At 35.6% G+C, this 23,970-nt stretch overlaps 1 long non-coding RNA gene across 1 annotated transcript; it reads left to right on the forward strand.

Annotated features, from left to right (window-relative positions):
* Window positions 1-6,436: 6,436 nt before the first annotated feature.
* LOC112416748 (uncharacterized) lies at window positions 6,437-8,403 on the forward strand. The gene is made up of 2 exons (XR_005646630.1): window positions 6,437-7,706; window positions 8,162-8,403. It is a non-coding gene; the product is annotated as an uncharacterized lncRNA (long non-coding RNA).
* The last annotated feature ends 15,567 nt before the right edge of the window (window positions 8,404-23,970 follow it).

Below are 23,970 nucleotides of genomic sequence, written 5' to 3' on the forward strand. Positions count from 1 at the left end.
TAAATGAAATGCAATAAGTTTATTCCTCTCAAAAAAAAAAAAAAAAAATTCGATTTTTATTTTTCTGTGATTCTGTCTGCAATGGCGTCAAAAACCTTATTCAACCAAGAGCAATTTGCTAAATTTTATGTTAATAAAAATTCATTTTTTGAAAAGTATAAAAAGACATTGTAATATAGCGAAAAATGAAAAGTTCTTCCCATAATATCATTTCTTCTATTATTCATCAGAATCTGAATTCCACCGAGTGTTACTGTAAATTTCTGTATAATGTGGTTCAAAATAAAATTAACTCTAATCAAACTTTGTGTAATTATGTGACGACCGTCACTCTGAATGTTTTGTCTTCTCTTTCAGTACATGGTAAATGGGTTGGATCTTCAACTGGAATACAATTGTGGATCCTTTAAATGGAGAGCCATTTATTAAAGTTGTTGAAGTTGATGAAACAGGCGTTCAGGTCCGTTTCATGAAATATTCCTTTCGTCGAGCCCTGAAGAAACCTCTGTTTTGTGAAAACTTAACATGATATATTCAAGGATGTATTCTTTTATTACCACCTTACTCTTCAAACTATGGAATATTAAGTGACCAAGGCATTGCCTATCAGTCACCACTCAACACCCATTGCTTCGAAAAAGGGTTCAAGTTTAAAGCTTAAACCTCTGTGGGTGTGACAAGATTCTCATCATTTTATGAAAAAAAAAAAAGGAGAAACACAAATTTGAGTTTGAAGGCTATAAACGAGTCGATTGAAAATTCAATAAATGCTTTAGCACGACAATCTTGACTAATTTTTTTCCAATTTTTTTACTTATCAGCCCTTTGTAGAAAGCTTGTCCAGCTGCCACAAGCATGGTTTGCACAATCCTTTTAAGGTATGTGCAGCTTTCCTTTTCAAATGGAAATGTGAGTTGATCTTCAGATGGTTGGTTTTCAAAGTGTCAAGAAGTGCTAATCCTTTTCAAATGTTTTCAATTGTCATTTTTCTAAGACTCTTTTCTAATGTTTGGTTGAATCTGCCACAAAAACAGGATGTACAAAATGGCAGCACCAGCAGGAATATTCACCCTCTTATGGATGAGGGTTTTCCGATTCAACAAAACAATATGATTCATTGGGGAAAGAATGTTGTTGATTCCATCAGCATGGACAAGCTGTATACTGGGTTCTAGTTTAAGGAAATCAAAAGATAGCAGATCAAAGAAAGCAAAGGTACAATTCACTTCCTACCATTTAGTTTATTTATCTAATCTTGAAAGGAGTAAGTTGCTTGACTGTCAAAAAATTGACGTAAATCTCTTTATGCGTTATTTTCTGTCTTGAATTTTAGTGGCCATTAACTTAAAGCAACGTGTATACTGTTTGGTATTGTCAAATAGCAGCTACAAACTCTATCGTGTGGGATTTGAACAAATCACTTTATTATTCAGTAACATTTATGCAACAAAATTTGCTACAGTTGTACCTAAACTGTTAGCTATAGATTGGCTACAAATTAGCTACAGATTGGCTACAAATTAGCTACAGATTAGCTACCTACTAAGTATTATTTTTTAAGACTTACAAGTAATAATCTCAAGTACTGTTACTGAAATTATTTAGTAACACGGGTTTTACCTAACATTTGTCAAAAGTTACAAGATCTAAATAGTAACATTTGTTTTTGATTTAGTTACAATTTTGAATTGTTACTAAATCTCATATGTGTTGTAGTGATGTATGTTTGTAGTTATGTTTTGGTATCATACATATTTTTTGGACCTTTCACTTCAATGTTGAATGGTCATGTAAAGATTTTTTTAACAAAGTTGGGTGAAAAAAGGGGATCAATTTGTTACGAAAAACAAATTAAATGACTAACTTTTACCAACATAAAAAGAACTAATCCTCTAAAAATGTTAGACTTAAAGGACCTGAAAAATTAATGTCTTTAAAGTAAACGGACTTTAGAATCCTAAAATGGCACAATTCATCGTCTTCACCACTTATCAATAGGTCTCAATATTTCACAATCAATGTAAACTTCTCACAACAACGTTCTATCAAAATGTTTAAGTATTTCACAATCAATGTAAACCAACAACAATAGTTTTTGCACGAGTTACTTGAACATTGTCTTATACCTTATACCACTTCTATCTTAAAAATAAAATTAAAGTTTTCAACCCAAATATTTTCATCTAACTGGTTTTTTCAAATTTAATTTTCACATAAAACAACCAACAATCTAATTTTTCACCTCTAACTGAGAGATGCTAGCAAAGCAATTTAGTTCATGATCTAAATTATCAATGTTAAACGATACACATGTAATGTTATCACTCGAGCATAGGTTCAAAAGAAGCATAACATTCAAAGAAGTATGAGTTTGCAGACATAACTTCATATGGCACACAGCTGTTTATAGATACGATTTTAGGGTTCCCTTGATGCCTCTGATGATGGAGTCTATGACTTCATTGGATTTCAAGCAAATGAAATATTGATCTCTCAGTCATTTAGAGCAGTAGGTAACTAATGATCTCATCTAGTATTGTTCTAAAATTATTGTCATTTTATTCTTTGGGATCAATAACATTATTACTTACTAAGAATAATATTACTGGCATGAGGACCTCACTGTCATATTAAAGTGAAACTGATAATTATTTTACAATTGTATTTGGAGGGATTTGAATTCCTCCCTTAAAGTTATAAAGTCAAACTTTTACTACTGAGTTGAGATCTCATGGACTAACAATAAATAAACTAATGAGAAGGTTCTAAATTGCATCTGTCAATCATCCGTACAAAATCGGTTCGTGGCTAATACGACCAAATCATTGTTGAAATTTAAGGCCTAACTCATCTGTACAAAACCGATTCATAAGGTGAGAAATGCTTCCTCTTTATAAACTATTATCAAGAGTCTTATGTATCCGATGTGGGACTTGGATGTTTTCCAATATACCCCCCCTCACTCATAGCTCTCTTTTTGGGCTTGGTGTGTGAATGGGTAGGTCGCCCTTGAATTCGACAAGTAATTGGGCTTGGTGCGTGGATAGATAGGTGGCCCTTGAATTCGACAAGCTCTGATACAATGTTGATTGAAATTTAAGGCCTAACTCATTCGTACGAAACTGGTTCATAAGGTGATGAGTGCTTCCTCTTTATAAACTCTTATCAAGAGTCTTATCCATCCGATCTGGGACTTAGGCTTTACCCAATAGTTATTGTCATACCCCAATTTTTGACCTAAGGTCCCACTGACACTTGTCACTTGACTCTGATCGATCTCTGATTATTCAGTAAAAAAAATCGGCAGGGAGGTATTTTAAAATACCTCATTTTTGATTCCGAGTCAGACCCTCTTTTCTCTTTTTATTTTCTTTCCATATTTTATTAATTTTAATTTTAAGATTAGTTACTTTTTTATATTTAATAATTTTTATTTTCCATCTTTTAATTTTATTTTACTTTACATAATTTAGTTTAATTTGTTTTTATTTTATTTCGTATTAGATTTATTTTATTTTTATTTTATTTCTTTTTAATTAATTAGTGTCCAAAAAAAGAAAAAACAAAGTGTCAATAGGTCCAAAATAAAATGTACAAGGTCTAAAAAAATTTAAATCAAGTGTCAACTTTAACATTTCTTTTTCAAAATTCACCATAATTGTCCATCATTTCCATTAAACCAATTTTCCATTTTTCATTAACCTCCTCACCTATAAATAGAACCCTCATTCCACACAATTTCACACACCAAAAAGTTCTCTTGAGTTGTCAAAGAACTTTTCTCTCTTCTCCCTTTTTAGCTTGTGTTGACGAGCTATTCTTTTCTTCTCCCTCTTTTTTCTGTCCCTTCGGAATTTTGTCCCTTCGGTAATTTTTGTCCCTTCGGTTGTCCATTTCTTTTATTTTCTTGCATTTTATTTATTTTTAGCATTTTATTTTATTTCTATTTAGCATTTTAATTATTGTTATTTATTTTCCAACAATTAGAATGTATTTAGGTCCAATGTAAATATAAATGAGAAAAGTGTGTGGGTGTGTGTCCTTTTATTTCTTTACCGCCTTATATATATATATATATATATACAAAAATGAAAAAAATTAGATTAGGGATTTTGGTGGCGATCCAACGTCACTACAAAAATCCACGCGCTTTTATTTTTATTGCTCCGTTAGTTTAATTTTAATTTAATATTCCAAAAACAACAAAAACATGCAAATAATCAAAATCACAAAAATATTTTCATAATAAACCTTGATTCCAAAATCAAGTGATCCTTTTTTTTATTTCATTTTTCTTAATCAAACTTTCAATCAATTTAATCATATCTTGAGTCCATTTTCTTTTAAATTAAAAAATACAAACCTAATCTGATTTGCCACTTGGCTTTTCTTTTAAAACCTTTTTCAAAACTAATAAAAAACACAAAATCAATCAAACGTCAATATCTACCCCGAACTACGAGGTTTTGATCCTTCATGGGTACGTAGGCAGAGGACCATGTCCTTCCAAATCAATAAAAATGTAGATAATTAGGTCTTTATTTTTCCATATTAATTCCTTCTTTTCAAAAAATAAGCAAGCAAGTTATAGCACATTAATTAAATAAAATCAAGAGGTTCTCGTAGAGTACTACGAATATTTAGAGTGCTAACACCTTCCCTAAATATAACCAACCCCCGAACCCAAAATCTTTTCAAAATGGGGTAGTTTGAACCTTTTTCCCCCTTTTCTTAATAAAATTAAATGTTGAGTTGTGAAATAAATTAGTGAGTCAAAAGCTAATCAAATAGCCTTGATCTCCAAAAAATGACGCGACAGTTATGATTGCAGTATATTCACATAGACAACATAAATATAGATATTGTGTTCATAATCTATAATACAGTGACACAGACAAGAACAACAAAAACAATACTGAGACATAGAATCTAGTAATAATTTGAAAAAAAAATACAATAATTGAATGTAACTGTATATGTCAGTGTCATCAATCACAACTTCAAATGTTGGTGCTACCTCGATCGTAATAGTTGCTGTAGACCACAATTTAATGTGGTCTTGGTTTTGGTTGTAGTACACAGCTGCAACAATGGTTGTATTAAACACATTATTTGTGAGCGATTTTTCACAATGCCAAAAATTGCGACCTAACTGCACATCCACAATTTACAATCTTGAGTTTAGGTCAAAGTTTACAACATGCTATAGTATAACTTAAATATTTTCATGCAGAGAAATTGCTGGAAAACACCGGAAACACAAAAGGGAAATGATTAATGGCATCTACTACATTGGGATTCTAGAAAGTAACAGCCAATGGTTTGAAGAACAATAGCTTAATTCTTCATCGGTTATCCTGTAATTGGCTATCAAGGAAAAATTCAAGCTTCAGGTTCATGCTTATATTCAACAAAAATAGACACATCATGTGCTTGGGATCCAAGAATCAAAGGATTGTTCTACTATGAGTCAACAACAATTTTCACTGCTTCTTGAATTTGGAGACTTTATCAACTATGTGAAGAAATTAAGAAACATAAATCCACAAAATTTTTGTGGCATAGATATTTATAATGGAATTTTGATACGTTACATTAAAGCCTCGGAAGTATATCTAGGACAATCAGAAGACTCTGTAGTGATTGATTTCAACTATTATCGTGCAAATGATCAATTTCCTGCTAGATTAAACCAAGATGTGTGGGAGAAATTGGAACAGATTGCCTTTTCAAGTATAGTGCTAAGCCACATTGGGATAAGAATAGGAACTTAGCATTTTTAAATGTGCAACATAAATATCCGAAGTTTAATCTTTTTATTGAAGCAAAAAAACAAATGGATCCACAAGATGTATTCTCTGGTGATTAGTCACATGAGATTTTGTATGGGAAGGAATTGGTAAAATTTGATGGTTGTGCTTTGGAAGGACAATGTATTTGTTTTGAAGATAGACATTATGGTCCAAAAAAAAGTGTATTGGTTCGAATAAAAAATACCAATAAAAAATGGGCACCACGTCAATTAATTTGCTAAATTACAAAAATATAGTTTTTTTAGATATACTAATTAGTGTAGAAATGAATAAATTTTATAATTAAATAAATAAAATAAAACACCAATTAAAATTGACTACCTTTTGACCAAAAAATGAATAAAAATGCCAACCTTTTGACCAAAAATAAATAAAAATGGCTACCTTTTGACCAAAAATAAATAAAAATAAAAACCTTTTGACCAAAAATAAATAAAAATGGCTACCTTTTGACCAAAAATAAATAAAAATGGAAACCTTTTGATGAAAAATAAATAAAAATGGCACCTTTTTGACCAAAAAAAAGGCCACCTAGCCAACCGTTGTTTCGTTCATTCAGTCCTCCATTTGCTATTTATACAAGCATTTTCTAAACCTTATTGTCCCAATCCCTAATAGCTTGCTGCAGATGCAGCTCCTCTGGAGAACCACCTACTTTTAAAAATATGTTGGCCGCCAGTGCTCCTTAACTACTTTTCGCAAAAATTCAACGCTAACAAATGAATGTTGTAGGTATATATCTTTTCAATTATTCATTTGTTAGTTGTGTGTATCATTTTTATTCATTTTAATCTTTATTAAATCCAGATCTGCAATCTTTTCTCATGCAGAGAATACTTTGACGCTAAACGTGTTAAAGATGGTTTCATTTCATCATCACTTTCGTCTTCCATGTGTTTTATGTGGTCGATCACAACTTCTATCTTTTTTATTATTTTAACGGCTGTGATTTCTTTGTAGAGATAGAGAAGCAAATGTATGCCTTGTATCTAATTTAATTTTAGTTATTCATATAATAGAAACGTACATGACCATGGTATAAAGTGCCACCGAGGAGAAAACATACCAACAATTTTGGAACTAGATCTTTCCCTTTGATTTTTCACTTGCCGATTTTTTAGATTAATAAATCTATCAAATGATCAAATGCATGCATAGATGAAAAATGTTAAAAACGGTTACGACGATTAACACAATGAATGATTTCATATCTTACATTCAAACAATAATCGGAAAAATTGGCGATGAGAAGGTTGACAGAATACACCGTGTCGTTTAGTAAGAGAGAATTAGTCGGAAACAAGTCTAGAGGGAGTCATAGGGATTTCATACCTTACTCAATGACACCCTCTAGAAATGTTTCCGACTAATTCTCTCTTGCTCAATGACGCAGCTTATTCCCTCAACCTTCTCCATCGTTGATTTTTCCCATTATTGTCAGCATGTATGATATGAATTCCTTCATTGTATTATTCGTCGTAATTGTTTTTAACCGTTTCCATCTATGCATGCAATTGATAGATTTATTGATCATTTTCTTTGACAGTGATAGTTGCTCAAACTTCAAAGAGATCTAAACAATCGGCAAGCAAAAAAACTAAGGGAAATGGTTCCAAAATTGTTACTATGTTTTCTCCTCAGTGGCACTTTATACCATCATGTTTTTATTATATGAATAACAAAATATTAAATTAGATATAAGGCATATGTTTTCTTCTCTATCTCTATTGAATATTTTGAAATCTCTGATCTATTTAATTTATTTATTTGTTTTGTTTTGTTTTGTGCAAGCTTTGCTTCTTGATGATGGAACAATTCCAAGCACAACAACGGAAACTTCATCAATGAATGAAATAGCTTTTAACATTATGGAAATAAGTCAACATATGGAAGGTTTGATGATGGATGGAAACATTTTAAAAAATCATCTTAGCGTGGTTTTAAAAAATCATGTTATTATTTATGTGCTTTTTTATGTAACCATAAAAGCCAGCCATATTATGGATTATGAATCTTGTTCTAGTCTAATTGTGTTGTTTCATTTACTCAGTAAGTTGGAACCTTTTTTTACTTTTGGAAGATCCTAGTTTTGACTTATATTCCTAATTTATTTGAACATTATAAGGAATTGAAACAGGAGAATAATTGTTTGTGTTTGGAGAATATGATTGTTTCAAGAGTTTTGCTAACAAGCACGCACTTGTTAAGGATTTGAAAATTGAAATAAATAAGTTTTATGCAGAAATAATTACTTTTTCAAAAACTTTTATATGCTATATATAGTGAACCATATTCTGCATCTTTTACGATATCCCCAATTGACCTTCGTTTTTGTTTTGAATTTCCAGAAATTTTATTCTTCATAAGTAGCAATACTCAAGCTCTTCTCAAGCCTCCGAGAATCAAGTGGCGATGAAACGGGAGACCGGAGAAGAGAATGATGCACCATCAACTGAATATGTAATAAGGCACATTTCATCCATAAGCTTCCATATTTCATCTCTAAATCAACTTGGATCTCTAATCTGTATTAACATGGTTGGTGTCCCACACTTCAGGACAATAAACATAGCAAGTAGAAATTCCCAGAGATTTGGAACTTTTTTTGCTGTTGGTAGATCTTTGTTTTGACATATATCCCCAAAATATACTCTTGGATGGGAGTGGTTATGGTGCATAAGGAAATCATTATGCACCATGCATAAATCCCAACATAATTGCTTCCTACACCCCCAAAGTGAGCCAAAATCATTTTTGTTCAAAATGAAAGAAATCTAATGGTTGTGATGTGTTTATGCACGGTGCATAAGGAAATGGCTTATGCACCATAACTTTTGCCCTCTTGGATCATGAAACACCGTTGAATCTAATAACGAACAATCAATACATGATTTTTCTTTCCTTTTCTTTACCTTCATCCATCTTTACAGACATACACAATGACAGAATTTTGTACATTAGCACATTGTCACATGGTTCTTGTATCACCCTTCTTTTTCTATATCAATGAAGGTCATTTTATTAGTATTGTTTTCATCATACTGCAGCAGGTATATAGCCTCCATTAATTGTTGATGTTCTTGGAACTAAATCAACTTGGTTCTTTAAACATAGCAAGTAGAAATTCTCTGAGAGATCCACATCAGGTTCACATTTCGTACCTTTTTTCTGCTTATTTTAAGATAAAAATCAAAACAAATGTAGTTTAGACACAATTATTTTAAGATAAATAGCACTGTACTTGCAGAAAAAGTACAATAAGGATTCTAGGGTTAAGAATCGTCTATTAGGGTTTAGACTGAATATTGGATGCTCTCAATGGTGGTATTTATAGCCTTCTATGGGCTTGGGTTTTAGTTGCTTAGTCTCCAAGTAATAAAGGTATTTAGGTATTTATGGCTGTTTCTAGAAGATTCTAGAGGTTTAGTAAGGCGGTTATCTGAGAAACATGCGCCTTGGGCCTTTGGGCTTTCTTCAAGGCGCTGAGTCCTTCCTGAGGGTCTAAGGAGCCCTTTTGGAGGTCTTTTAGGTCCTTAGGAATATTATGACGGTCCACAGCCCCCAAGCACAAGTCTTGGTACAAGGCGCGGTGCTTTAGAGCTGGAGAATAGATTTAGGCAAGCTTTCTTGGGGTCCAGAAAGGCGACGTCTTGTGAGAACGCGTCTGGAACCCACAGACTTTTTGAAGGACCTTTTTAAGTCCTTACGAAGGCGTTTAAGATCCTTCCGAGGGTCTCTAAGCTCTTCGGAATATTATGACGGTCCACAGCTCCCAAGCACAAGTCTTGGTACAAGGCGTGGTGCTTCAGTTCTAAAGTGATCTCACTGGCGTTCTCATGTTTCGAGCGAGATGGTTTATATTTAGATTCCCTTTTCATCCAACGGTCCACATCTTCCGACCTTTGCGTTTCTAATGGCGTGCTACCTCTTCATTCGATCTGTTACACGTGTTGGTGATCCGCTGAATCCGCACGTTTTCCGAGAAATCAAAAGTTTCTTTTTCTCTTTAAAAGAGGCGAAAAAACCCTTCTCTTCTCATTTTACTTCGTCGTTTCAGTTTCTCCGTGGCAAAAGAACACTCCTTTTCTGCTTTTGACTGTTCGTTTGCAAAGACTCAGGTAATCTGCTCGCTCCTTTCCTCTTTTTACTTTGTTTTGGTATACCCATGGTAGTAGTTAGGGAGTGTGATGAGAGCAGGAGAGAATTACCTCCTTCAGATCCTTTAGACAGGCAAAAACTACGATTACAATGTTTGAAGCATGCTACTTGAAAAAATGGTTTAATTGAGTGGAAAGTGTACGATTCCACTTATTTTAGCCATATGACTTTCTCCGACATTTCTAGCGAGAGCGACTGTAGCGATTCTGACAATAGTGATTGTGTTTTATTATATTCAAACCCAGGAGATAGTTTTGGAAAAGAAATCGTCGAGGTCTCCTCTTCAAAAATGGTTCGTGGAAAGAGTACCCAACTTGCATGTCAGGAAACCGACATTGAATACTTTTCAGACGACGTGCAACGATATGAGTCTACGTACAACGATCAGGCGAAGGTGAACTTTTTTAGGAGTAAGCTCTCAGTTTCGTCCACGAAAAGAGAGGAAGATATTGTCTTGGCGCCTTGCCCCTCCGGCGAGAAGGTGTGTACTATGCGCCCCAAGGGAGCGAAAGAGATCTTCCATATGCATGGCGCCGTATTGGAGGAGTTCGGGGTAAAAATTGTAACGCCCTAATTGTTATTTAATTATTTTTAGTTGATTTAAAGTCTTTTATATGATTTTAAATGATTTATGTTGATTTTGTGGTGTGGTGTATTTTATTAAATGGTTATTTTCATTATTTTATAGAATAAGTGGAGAAATAGAATTATTTTGGAGTGTGGGAGTTAATTGGGATTTAATAAAAATTAAGGGAGTTTAATGAAATAAAGGGGGAGTTATAGTTTTAGGAGTGAGGAAAAAGAAAAGGTCATAAGCAGTTTTACGTGAAACAAGTTTTGGGAGAGAAAATCAAGAACAAGGGTGGGAAGAACAAGTGGAGTCAGAGAATCCGATTGTTGTGCTTTTGTTCATCTAAATTAAGGTAAGGGTGAGACTATCTCTCAATAATCATAATCTATAATTTCTGAAAATTGACCTAATTGCATAGTTTTTGGAAGATAAATTGAGGGTTAGGGTTTGATGATGATTCTGAGGGGAATGGGTATTGATCATGTTAATTATGTTGTAATGTAATGTTCAGAATGAAAACTTAATCTATACTGTTGTTGTGATCATAAATTGATTGAAATTATGATTGATTGGATGAATTGATGAAGATTTGTATGATGGTGGAATGATCTGTATTTGTTGTTGTTGATGCATGTTTTATGTTCCTTTAGATGCCTAATTGTATAATGAACCTATAAACAATCTTTGAAAACATGTTTGGGCATTGGGAGATCAAAATTGGGGGTTTTGGGGTGAAAAATGGTTTAAACCCGTGAGAAATTATGCAGAAACGATGACTGTTCGCTTAAGCGAGCCGGAAGCGAGATGTAAGCGAACAGCTACTGTAAGTAGTTTGCTTAAGCGAAGACTCGTTCGCTTAAGCGAAGTGCTTTTTGACAGCATTTCTTATTTCGCGTTCTTGTATCTTTTTTACACGTTTCTGTTTTGAATTGGCCTTTGGTGTAAACATGAAAGTTGTAGATAATTTTGTTAGCTTTCCAATGGATTTGGTTTGACTCTAAAATGATTTTTGGTTTAGGAGTTATGATGAAAATACTCCAAGTAGGTCTTAGGGAAATCTTATGAAAATTCAGCACAACCATTTCCAAGTTAATCCAAAACTTATGGGATAATTCCAAGGCTTAAAACTAGAAGTAATATGAGTGCAATTAAGGTGTTTAAGAGTATTTAACCCATGTTGTGAGGTTACCCTTGGGGTAGGAATGGAGGTTGACTATAGTACTGTTGATGTTGAGTGAGTCAGATATAATATGATTTGATGCTGTTAGTAATGAGATATATTTGTATATGCATTATGTGGATTATATAAGATGTTTTAAGTTGATGTTGATTATCATTTGATATTGTTATATCTTGAGGTGTTTATGTGCTGCCTATGTTGCTGTTGTAAATTGATTAAGCTGCATGTGTCGGTTTAAGATGTAAGATGTCGTCCCAAAGTATTGGAGTCTTCAGTTGTTGATGTTGACCAAGTTGTGGAGTAAGTCATAATTATTTATGCACAGTTATCGTTGTCTACGTTGTCGTTGATGTTGCCGTTGTGGAGTTTAGTGAATTTGGAGATGATTGAGTATGAAACCAAGTGAACATATACTATGTTGAATGAACTTTATGCATTAGTTTGATTATGATTAATTGTGTATTTTCTGGAATCGTTGGATCAATTATGATGGATTATTGTTGACTGTGATGTATATTATATTTAAATAAATTATACATGTTGTTGAATTCTTTTCAAAGGTTGAAGTATTATTAATTGGATTGTCGAGGTGAAGTCATATTTACATATATGCATTGATGAGTAGTGGTTGTCGTTGATGTTGTTGAGTTGTATGTAGAGATACACAGGTTGGGTAGTTGCATAAACATCAAAGTGGGAGAGCTTCGGCTCTGGAACGCCTTGTCGTTCAAAGCGGTGGAACACTAGTTGTTCAAAGCGGTGTGGAGCGGTGAGGACTTAGGTCCTGTTGAGAATGCTTTAACCATTCGACAGCGGTGTGGGTCACGGCCCTGAATTATGGTACCACATGCATAGTTGCATTTATTTAGGAGTATTAGGGGGGAGGTCATGTCTTGCATGAGTCTTAGCGGTGGTGTCGAGTTGTTGCATGAGTCGTTGTTGTTGGTTTTAATTACCATTTGTTGTTGATGTTGTTGATGATAATATACTTATATATTGATGAATTATTATTATGACAGAGTGTTAGATTTAATTGATGAATTGGATATCTATTATTGATGATATTGTTGATTATGAAATATATACATATATTGGATAATTGTAGTTGCCGTTGTTCTTGAGAGATTTGTTGTCGTTGTCGTTGAATCTTGTTGTTGTCGTCGTTGTTGGTTGAATTAGCAAGTGTTACTAAAGTTAAAGAAGTTAGAACATTATTGTTGAATATATGTTGTTGTTTATATTATTATGATATTGATTATAATGTTATGATGACTGTTTATGGTGTTGAATATGAGGTTGTTAGGATGTTACGTGATGATGATTATGAATGTTGTGATGATGGTTATGTTAAGTTGATAAGTTGTCTTTTATTCATGTATTGCTAATGGAATGTTTGATGAATAATTATTATTATGGAATGATGATGTTACGTATAGTTGCTAAGTTGTCCTCTATTCATGAGTTGTTAATAAGGTGCTTGGTGGAGAATGTTAATACGAATTAATGATGTAGTTATGTTGTATATGAACTATGAATATGATGTTGTTACGTTGTTTATGTCATTGATTATGAAGTTGTCATGTTGTATACGAATTATGAGTATGATGTTATATGATTATGATTAAGATGTTGATTATGAAGTTAAATGATGTTGTTATGATGTTGTTTATGATATCGAGTTATGACTGTTGATATGCTGAGTACATGATATGGTTTAGGAGTCGTTAAAAGAATTACTATTACTAATTGATGAAGTTTAAGTTGTTAGATGCATTTGATGAATTATATATTATTATTATTGATTGTGAATCTCACCCCTTCTGCTTGAAAATGTTGCTCTTCGTATGAGTAACTTGCAGGTGATCGAGAGTAGGTTGCTGTGTTTTTGTTGTCGTGAGTGGCTATCCCTCACTGAGTCGTTTAGGTGCTCTGATACGTAACGGGATGGGAACTTTGTTGCATGCTTTTCTATTCCTTACGTATTGTTTATAAATTTACATGATTAAGTTGTTAATTGGATTTTTATGAGATGTTTTGATGAGGCCTTCGTGCCAAGACTTTTTATGTTAATGAATTTAATCCGCTGCAAAGTTTGAATTAATATTTCGAAGGATAAATTAGTTAATTAACTTATTAATGATTTTATGAAGTGTAGCATTCCGTTTACATGTTGAATACTCTGATTAATTAAATGAAATTTTTAAGTCGGGAAAACGGGGTGTTACAAAAATCCCCTTTACCATGTTCGAGATGGACGTTCTGCGCTTGCTTAATGTTGCCCCTACTCAGATTCATCTTAACAGTTGGGCATTCATTCGCGGTTTTGAGATTCTGTGCGACGCCTTAGACATGATTCCTTCGCCCGGAGTCTTTTTCCACTTTACGGAACGAAAGGGGTGGATAAAGGTTCCTGGGTACCTATTAGTGCACATCCTGGGAAATAGCTTTTTCCTCCTTTTGCGTCTAATTTTAAAGAGGATTGGAAAAAGAGTTTTTTGAGGGTCCAAGCGTCAAAAGATTCCACAGTTAGTGTTGCTAGTGTCGCGGGCGAGGTTAGATTTCCTTTAGGGTGGACAGCTAACCCTTTGGCTGTCTCAGGCTATCACTATCAAAAAATGACCCCTTATGAACAAGGTGTAGTTGGCTTTTTAGATCGGATGCTTCATACGGACATCCAAAAAATTTTAAACAAAGAAGGGGATTCGGAGGACCTTGAATTATACCTTCGTGAGTGTTGAAGATTCATGCTTTTTCTTCAAATATTTTCTGTTATGTTTTTTTATTTCTCTGACTGACGTGGTTTTACCTTTCCTGTTTGTACAATGCCAATGCTGCCTTTATCTGGGAAAGAAAGGAGGAAGTACCTCGAAGCCCTTAAAGAAAAACACGCATCCGGTGAACACATAGCGAGCGATCCTGCTGGCGTTATCCTTCGCAAGGGCGCGAAAAAACGGGAGCTCGTTGCTAATGCTGAATCCGCCGGAGGCGATGCTGAGATCACACATGAAAGAGTCATCGAAGGCGAGATAACAGAAGGCGAGGTTAATGTGTTGGAACAAAATGTGTTTCACAATGAACCTTAATGAGTTTTGATGATAACAAGGTATTAAAAATTGTCAATTGGTTATTGCTTATAATTGTTCAAGTGTACAGGACCAAAGGCTAGTCAAGTAACTTCAATAGGTCTTGGAAGAACAATGGAGAGCAAAGGAATTCGAAGCATCTGAAGAAAACTGCGTTTGAAGCTTAAAGTGCTTCTGAAGCTAGAGTGCTTCTGAAGTGATGACGTCATCAGAAGCAGAAGGTCATCAGAAGCAAGGTTTTCATCAGAAGCGATATCATCACCAGAAGCTACATTTAATCCGTAAATTCTAATTAAAGATTCAAAGTAGCTGTTTCTCATTTCAACATCGTCTAAGAAGAACGAAGAATTGAAAGGGAGGTATCAACGGTCATTTGGATAGCACTGAGTATTTTTCCTTCGTTAACAGAGTTGACAAAGTACAAGTGTACAACCACTACCTCCACTACTCTGTTTTTGTCCACGCTACAAGACAAGACAACAACTATGCCTACAGAATTTGTGCCTTCAAGATGGGAATGAATTTGAAGCTAATTCTTCAAAGGACTACACCCAAATCAGGCAAAGGATTACTGGTGGATGATCAAAGGAATTCAACGACTCTTTAGACGTGCTTATCATCTCAACGTCTCTTTCACGCCTCTATATAAAGGAGTGAAGACTTGAAGATTGTAGATAGAGATACACAAGTTAAAAAGCACCAAAACTCTGTCAATTTGATTCTACAAAGCACACTGAATTTCTGCACTGATTTGATACATCTTAGAAATTCAAAAGTCTAGAGTCTTTATCGTATTGTATTTTGAACACCACTGATTGTATATCAAGTGTTCAAGTCAAACTTATTTCATTGTATTTTTGTTTGATCAGAAGACTCTTGCCTGCGTGCTTGAGCATTATAAGACTCTTGCTTAGTGCTTGAGCATTGGAAGACTCTTGCGTGTGTGCTTGAGCATTTTTGAGAAGTCTCATACTTAGAGAGTATTGAGCATTTGTAATCTTTGTGATTATAGTGAAATCTCCTTGGAAGTGCAAGGGGGAGTGGACTACTTCCGATTTGTGGAAGGAACCAGGATAACTGCTTTTGTCTTGCTTTTCTTTTCTCTACTTTGATCTTTTCCGCTGCATATCTGATTCTTATCATTACATCAGAAGCATTCTCAAACTGCTTCTGAAGTATTATCAGAAGAAGTATTTTTAGAGAGAAAAAGAAAACACAATTCAACTCCCCCTTCTTGTGTTTTTCTCACCTTCATAATGATCTGACTCACTCGCCTCCTCCGAAGAAAACAAGACTTGGGAAGAAATCAAGTGGGAGGGCGCTGACGACAGAGGCGGATGTTGCTTTCGAATCCTCATTCTGGCATCGAGACTTCAATTATCGCCACTACATGGAGGATAATGTTCCTTTCTCAGCAATTGGACCGTCATAATATTCCTAAGGACCTGAAAGACCTCCAAGACCTCCAAAAGGACTTTTAGACCCCTCAAGAAGGCCTTAGTACCTTTAAAAGAAGCCAAAAGGCCCAAGGCGCGCATTATCCATATCGCTGCCATACTAATCTCTAGAAACTTCTAGAAGCCGCCCTAAATACTTAAATGCCCCTATTACTTGGAAACTAAGCAACCAAAACCCAAGCTCATAGAAGGCTATAAATACCACCCTTGAGAACACTCTCAAGTATCTAATAATCAGTCTAAAAACCCTAGTATACGATTCTTAACCCTAGAATCCTTATTGTACTTTTATGCAAGTACAGTTGGCGCCGTTTGTGGGAAAAGGTAAAACTAACCTAGACCACTCTTTTTGAATCGTAATCCGCGATTTAGAAATTCTAAAGCCATAGAAAACTTAATCGTAGTCACTAAACTGCGATACGGATAATCTTCATCATTCCTAATCGCCAAGATGACCGAATCCTCCGATCACGACGCCGTCAAGGCTATGAAACTTCAAATCGTACAACTTTTTTCTCATCATCGACACCGCTAAGAATCATGTCGCTATGAACCCTACCAATCGTTGTCTTCAAAACATTGGAAGCTACAAGTTTTTTTTAGAAACTTTTGTTTGAGAAGTGCGATAAATTATCCCAATGGCTTCATGTCCTAATCAGCAACACCGCCGGTAAAAAAAAAAAAAAAAAACAGGTGTTTTCATTCTAATTCCCATCGATTGTTTTGATTTTGGATATGGGCTATCATCTTTTCTCTTACTCTTGAATTTAATGACTCTCTGTGTTTTGCTAGCACATTTGTCAGTTTTTGAATTTGATTCAATCTACGGCATGTAATTTTCTACCATCTATGACTCTTTATTTGGTTACCTTCTCATTATTTGCAATGATGCATTTTTTCATAGTTTAACGGAACCTTATATGCTTGCGTTCCACTTTTGCCCTTCTGAGTTTTGTCTAGAAAACCTTGTTAAGAATGTTATAAGTTGCAAAATATTAAACTTATATTATTTATATGATTATCTGTAATTAGAACCTCCTTTCAGTTATTTTTACATTGCTTGTTAGAGCCTCCTTTGTTTACGTATTTGCATGAGAAGCTCTGATTCGCTTGGTTTGAATTTAGTTTTTTAGATACTGTGTGGAAGAATTAGTTTTTTTCTTTGACCTTTTTATTATATCCAATCTAAAATTTATTCCCTTTTCTTGGCCAATTGCTCATACTTTAGTCGATGTGGTGATAGGAATGAACTGTTATATGGATACATCTTTGTTTAATTAGTCACTCACATGAGAAAATATTCCTTTTGTAGTCAAATGGTTTTACAGCAGTGTATTGACTTGCATATGTGTGTATATATGGCTTTAGATATGCTTTTGGTAACATGTAAACTTCATCAAGATACTTAGATGTTATGTACAAATGAGAATTGATGGTTTAGTTGTTGAGTTCTGGTTTATTGTTGATCTTATGTGCAAAAAGAATGACCTTAACTATGGTTGAAGCTAGTAGTTAATTGTATTATTGAAGTCTATTATTTGAGAAATAAATTTTGCAAGATGCTTGTACCTCTTATTATTTACTCAGTCATAATTTATAGATGTTTGACTCACTTGAAGATATGTAATGAACTGTTCATTACTGTAATCGGTATACTAGTTTTGATTGTCATTTTGTTCCTTCTTTGTTTGGTCATTGATGTAATTCTTGCTTTCGTATTTGTGTAATTTGCCTTGCCTGTTTGCATGATCTGAATGCTCATGATCTGTGTTATTTGAGATACTTTAATTCTTTTTCCCTATATTGGTGGTGGTGGTTATGGTAATGATATGTTTTATGGTAGTGAAGAACTTATGAGAAATTATCAATGTGCTTTAAGGAATGAATCCTCTGTGCCAACTTGGGTTAATGATAGTGTTAATGTTAATAATGTTAATGTTGCTCAAAAGACTTAAATTGTTCTGTTGGCCACACACCATGGTGTTCAGTTTATCAGAATCTGCCTTAGTCTTCATGGATCTCGTTCTGTTGAGAAACTGTTGGAGAAAGTTACCACCAGAGAGCAAAGAGGTCTAATTATGTCAGCTTTGACCCCTGGAGCTATTGTATTGTCTAAAGATGTCAATGGTCATCGTGTGGTTTTCAATTGTTTGAAAAATTTCCCACATGCTGATACTGAGTTCCAGGCGGTACGATAACACAGCATGGCGATTTCTACAAAATCAGCTCCCTTGAAGCCATCTCGTATCAGATAAATCAAGGTTGGAATACTAAACAAGCCCGCCAAGGACCAGATGAATGAAAGTAGAGAACTCGCCAATCAATACGCCATAATTAAACAAGCATGGAAGCAACAGTCCCGCCATTGAAAACATGCAGAAGAAACGCGGAATTACGTTTTAAAACAACTTTTTCGACTTTTGAGATTTGTTTCGCAGGTTTTTAATGAGGCACCCTAATTTCTTATATAACTATACCTTTGTTTTTACTTTTTGTAGAAAAGAAGATTATCGAGAGACCGCCCAAACTGGGTCAACCTTCTTAAAGGCTCTAAACTCGGCGGCCCGATAAAAAGAAGATTACCGAGAGATCCCATCAACCTTATTAAAGGCTCTGCACTTGGTGACCCAGTTGAAAAAATCCGAGAGATCGCCATCAACCTTATTAAAGGCTCTGCACTTGGCGACCCGGTTGAAAAAATCCGAGAGATCGCCATCAACCTTATTAAAGGCTCTGCACTTGGTGACCCGGTTGAAAAAATCCGAGAGATCGCCATAAACCTTATTAAAGGCTCTGCACTTGGCGACCCGGTTGAAAAAATCCGAGAAATCGCCATCAACCTTATTAAAGGCTCTGCACTTGGTGACCCAGTTGAAAAAATCCGAGAGATCGCCATCAACCTTATTAAAGGCTCTGCACTTGGTGACCCGGTTGAAAAAATCCGAGAGATCGCCATCAACCTTATTAAAGGCTCTGCACTTGGCGACCCGGTTGGAAAAAACAAAAAGCAAGAAGTCGCCATCAATCATATTAAGGGTTCTACAAATTTCAATATCAAACGATAGAAAAACCTTCGTTGAACTCCAAACATTCGGTTCAAAAAGAACGTCTTCAAAGATCGTTATTTATTGCGAAAAACCAACGTTGTAAGCATATCCATATTCCTCAAAAGTAGAAAGCCCTCCAAAAGGGGCTTAAACATCCCTTAAAAAGACCTGAAAAGGGTCTCCAAAGGGTCTGTTGGGTTGAGGCGCCCTCTCCTAAAAAGACGTTGGCCTTATAGACCCTCAGAACTTGCCTAAATGATCTCTTCAGCTTAAAAAGCACCACGTCTTGTGCCAAGACTTGTGCTTGGGGGCTGTGGACCGTCATAATATTCCTAAGGACCTAAAAGACCTCCAAAAGGACTTTTAGACCCCTCAAGAAGGCCTTAGTACCTTTAAAAGAAGCCAAAAGGCCCAAGGCGCGCATTATCCATATCGCTACCATACTAATCTCTAGAAACTTCTAGAAGCCGCCCTAAATACTTAAATGCCCCTATTACTTGGAAAGTAAGCAACCAAAACCCAAGCTCATAGATGGCTATAAATACCACCCTTGAGAACACTCTCAAGTATCTAATAATCAGTCTAAAAACCCTAGTATACGATTCTTAACCCTAGAATCCTTATTGTACTTTTATGCAAGTATAGTAGTGGATAAGGATGCTGCATTTCATGGAAAATTTGACGAGCTAGTACAAGATGCAGAAACTAGCGCCCTTCGAACCTTGCTATACATTTAATCTATGGAGAAAAAGCATGAAGCTTTGGAGAAAGAATATCAGGATTCCGTGAAAGATGTGCAGAAATTCAAACACAAAGCCACTGCTTTTGAAGAAAGAGTAAAAGGGCTTCTGAAAGACAAATCCACTCTTGAAAAGGCGGTCACTGATGCGGAGAAGGAGAAAGCTATCTGGCAAGAGGAGAAGAAATAACTGGAGGCTCAAAATGCTAAGTTGAAGTCTGACCTGAACAAATCCAATGACGAAGTTGAAAATGGGAAGATGGCTTTGGCCAGCTTCTTTGAAGACGGTTTTCAAAGGGCTAAATCCCAAGCGCTGCATTTTTATCCAGACTTGGATTTGTCAGGTCTGAACTCTTTGAAGATCGTCCAAGACGGCGAGCTAGTGGAGGTACCTTAAAGATCAAGAGCTCGTTTGATATTTTGAAATTTTGTATCGCTTTTGATTTTTATGCTGTTGAAAGTATCTTTTTGCGATGCTTTATGTTTGTAAGCGAATATTTATCTATCCCGAAAAACTTTAATTATATAATAGTTCTTTTGGAGACTGTTTTTATTTAATCTTCTTGTAATAACGTTTGCGCTGTAGTTCTTAAATTCGTGATGACTTTGTCAATTTCTTCATAACGTTGTTGTTTTTAAGACTATGTTTTTTATCGGGATGACGAGTTTGGAGCCTTCTAAAAGGTCAACCCAGATTGGGCGTCCTCTTTGGGCGTCCTTAACTTACAACAGTTGATGAAGTTTGAGTTTCATGAGCAACTTGTTCATAATATAAATATTGTTTATAACATCTTGAGGGTTCGCTTTCTACCCTTTGTAGTGCTTTTGATCGCAATCGATTAATGTAACCGACAAACCAGATATTTAAATTGCAAAGACGGTCCTCGCCGTTTATACTCTATGTGAACAAATTTTTCACATGAGAAAAGAATCATTAATCTCTTTGATTACTTATGAATCTTCTTATTTTTTATCGGGCCGCCGAGTCAGAGCCTTAAAAAGGTTGACCCAGTTTGGGCGGTCACTCGATACTTCTCCTTTATCGGGCCGCCGAGTCAGAGCCTTAAAAAGGTTGACCTAGTTTGGGCGGTCACTCGATACTTCTTCTTTATCGGGCTGCCGAGTTAGAGCCTTAAAAAGGTTTACCCAGTTTGGGCGGTCACTCGATACGTCTCCTTTATCGGGCCGCCGAGTCAGAGCCTTAAAAAGGTTGACCTAGTTTGGGCGGTTACTCGATACTTCTTCTTCTTTGCAAAATAAAAAATGAAAGTAAAGAACAGAAATTGCTAAAGAATTTAGGGTGCCTCATTAAAAACCCTGCCCTTGCAGGGGAAAAAGAGTGCACCCCTAAACCGTTTTATTCATCATAATATTTGTTCAAAGTTATAGCTGAAAAAGTAAACCATAATAAATAATAATATTCTAACTATAATAATATTCATCATAATATTTGTTCTGGGAATTGGATTTCCATCGAGTTCTTCCAGTTTATAGGCTCCATGTTGCAGCTTTTCTCTCACTCTATAAGGACCTTCCCAGCTAGGTAGTAACTTCCCTATTCTAGTTGGGGCGACCACTTGTTTTAGGACCAAATCGCCCTCCTTCATGCTTCTAGGTACGACTTTTGAATTATATCGCCGTGCGGCTCTTTGCTTAGCTGCGAACTCTCGGATGTGTGCTGCTTCCCTTACCTCGTCAATCATGTCCATGGTGCATTGAATTCCCACTTCATTTGCTTCCTCTGAGAAATTATCCCTTCGCAGAGTTGGGGTGTCAATTTCCACTAGGAGCATAGCATCAGCGCCGTAGACCATAGTGAACGGCGTTTCCCCAGTGGTAGAATGTGGGGTTGTATGGTATGACCATAATACCTGTACTCAACAGTTTATTCACAATATTTGTTTCATTTTACTTTAGTTGTTAGCATATTGGCAATAACGTGTTAGATACCAAATTTTAACTAAAAAGAATTACCTCATGTAACTGTTCTGCCCAAAGTCCTTTAGCTTCCTCAAGCTTCTTCTTGATGTCGTTGATTATTACCTTATTAGCTGATTCTGCCTGCCCATTAGCTTGAGGGTGGATTACCGAAACGAATTTCGTTTCAATCCCAAGTTGTTTGCAAAAGTTTACGACCTTAGAACTAACGAACTGTGTCCCGTTGTCTATTACTATATGTTTTGGGAGACCGTAACGGCATATGATCTTCTTCCAATAAAATTTGACGACTCGCTCTGCTGTTATCTTTGAGACCGCCTCTGCTTCTACCCACTTTGTGAAATAATCCACACCTACAAGGAGGAACTTTAGTTGACCTGGCGCCAGAGGGAAAGGTCCAACGATGTCAACACCCCACTTGTGAAAGGGCCAAGGAGAAAAAACAGATGTGAGCTCATTCGCTGGTGCATTTCTCTTGTCAGAAAATCGTTGGCACTTGTAACACTTCTTAACAAACTCAGAACAATCTTGGATCATCTTTGGCCAATAATAACCCGCCCGCAAAAGTTTAGCTGCCAGAGATCGCCCACCAATGTGACTTCCACAAACCCCCTCATGTACTTCTAAAAGTACCAGACCCGTTTCTTCCTCGCTCAAGCATCGAAGCAATGGTGAAGCTCTCCCTCTTTTATACAACTTCCCTGCAACTATAGTGAATTTAGTCGCCCGCCTTCTAATTAACTGTGACTCTTCCTCGCTTTTTGGGATGAATGATCCCGTTAAGTATATTAAGATTGGAGTCATCCATCCCTCAGGCTCTGGGTTAACGTTTAGCACTACCTTCTCTTCGGTACTGGGCGAGGCGATTACCTCCTGAATTACTGTTTGGTTATTCTCAGGCCTTTTGGTGCTAGCTAGTTTTGCCAACAAATCTGCTCGTGAATTCAATTCCCTGGGACTATGCACAGCTTCGAAAAAATGAAAACCTTTTGCCAAATCTTGTACTCTTGCTAGGTATTTGGAAAGTTGTTGGTCTTTAGTTTGATATTCCCCCGAAATTTGGCTAGTCATTAACTGAGAATCACTTCGAGCTCTAAGGTTTTCCGCTCCCATCTCCTGAGCTAAGATCATCCCTGCTATCAAAGCTTCATACTCTGCTTGACTGTTACTAGCTTTAAAATCAAACCTGAGGGATTGTTCTATGAGTAAGTCGCCAGGACCCTCTAAAATAATACCAGCCCCACTTCCCTTTAGGTTAGAAGAGCCATCAACCGATAACAGCCACACGTGAGGGGCAACTTTCTGGGGGGGGGGGGGGGGGGGGAAGTGAATTCGACCATAAAATCTGCCAAGACTTGTGATTTAATCAAAAATTTATTGTCTACAGTTACATGATTACACTGTGGATCTAGATCGTTTGATTCAGATCTGATACTGTATAAATTCCGCTTGTTTTTTAGATTCATATTTTAGATGCGTTATTATGGATCTAGATCGTTCCATTAAGATCTAGTGTATAGTTTTCGCTTCAATATTAGATCCATTTTTTAAAAATGAAATCCAAGATTTTGGTTAAGATTTATCATACATGCTTGTATATGTTTCCATGAAATCCTTGTTAACTTGCCCTTGGATGATCTTTGTCTGATTTTTCTTAAGGTTGGACAAATAAAAATATTTATTGTTTCGTAGGTTTCATAAAAAATTTATTGTCTACAGTCATGCCATTATACAGTGTGGATCTAAGTCCACAATAGTGAAAATTTACACTACGATGGACTTAGATCTTTGGGTTAAGATCAAATAGTGTGTATGCCTTATTCATCATTGTCATACCCCAATTTTTGACCTAAGATCCCACTAACGCATGTCATTTGACCATGATCAGTCCCTGACTTTTCAAGGAAAAATCGGCAAATAGATATTTTAAAATACCTCATTTTTGAATCCGAGTCGGGCCTTCTTCTCTCTTTATTTTATTTCC

The sequence above is a fragment of the Medicago truncatula genome, chromosome 1 (genome assembly GCF_003473485.1).
Source record: "Medicago truncatula cultivar Jemalong A17 chromosome 1, MtrunA17r5.0-ANR, whole genome shotgun sequence".
NCBI lineage: Eukaryota > Viridiplantae > Streptophyta > Magnoliopsida > Fabales > Fabaceae > Medicago > Medicago truncatula.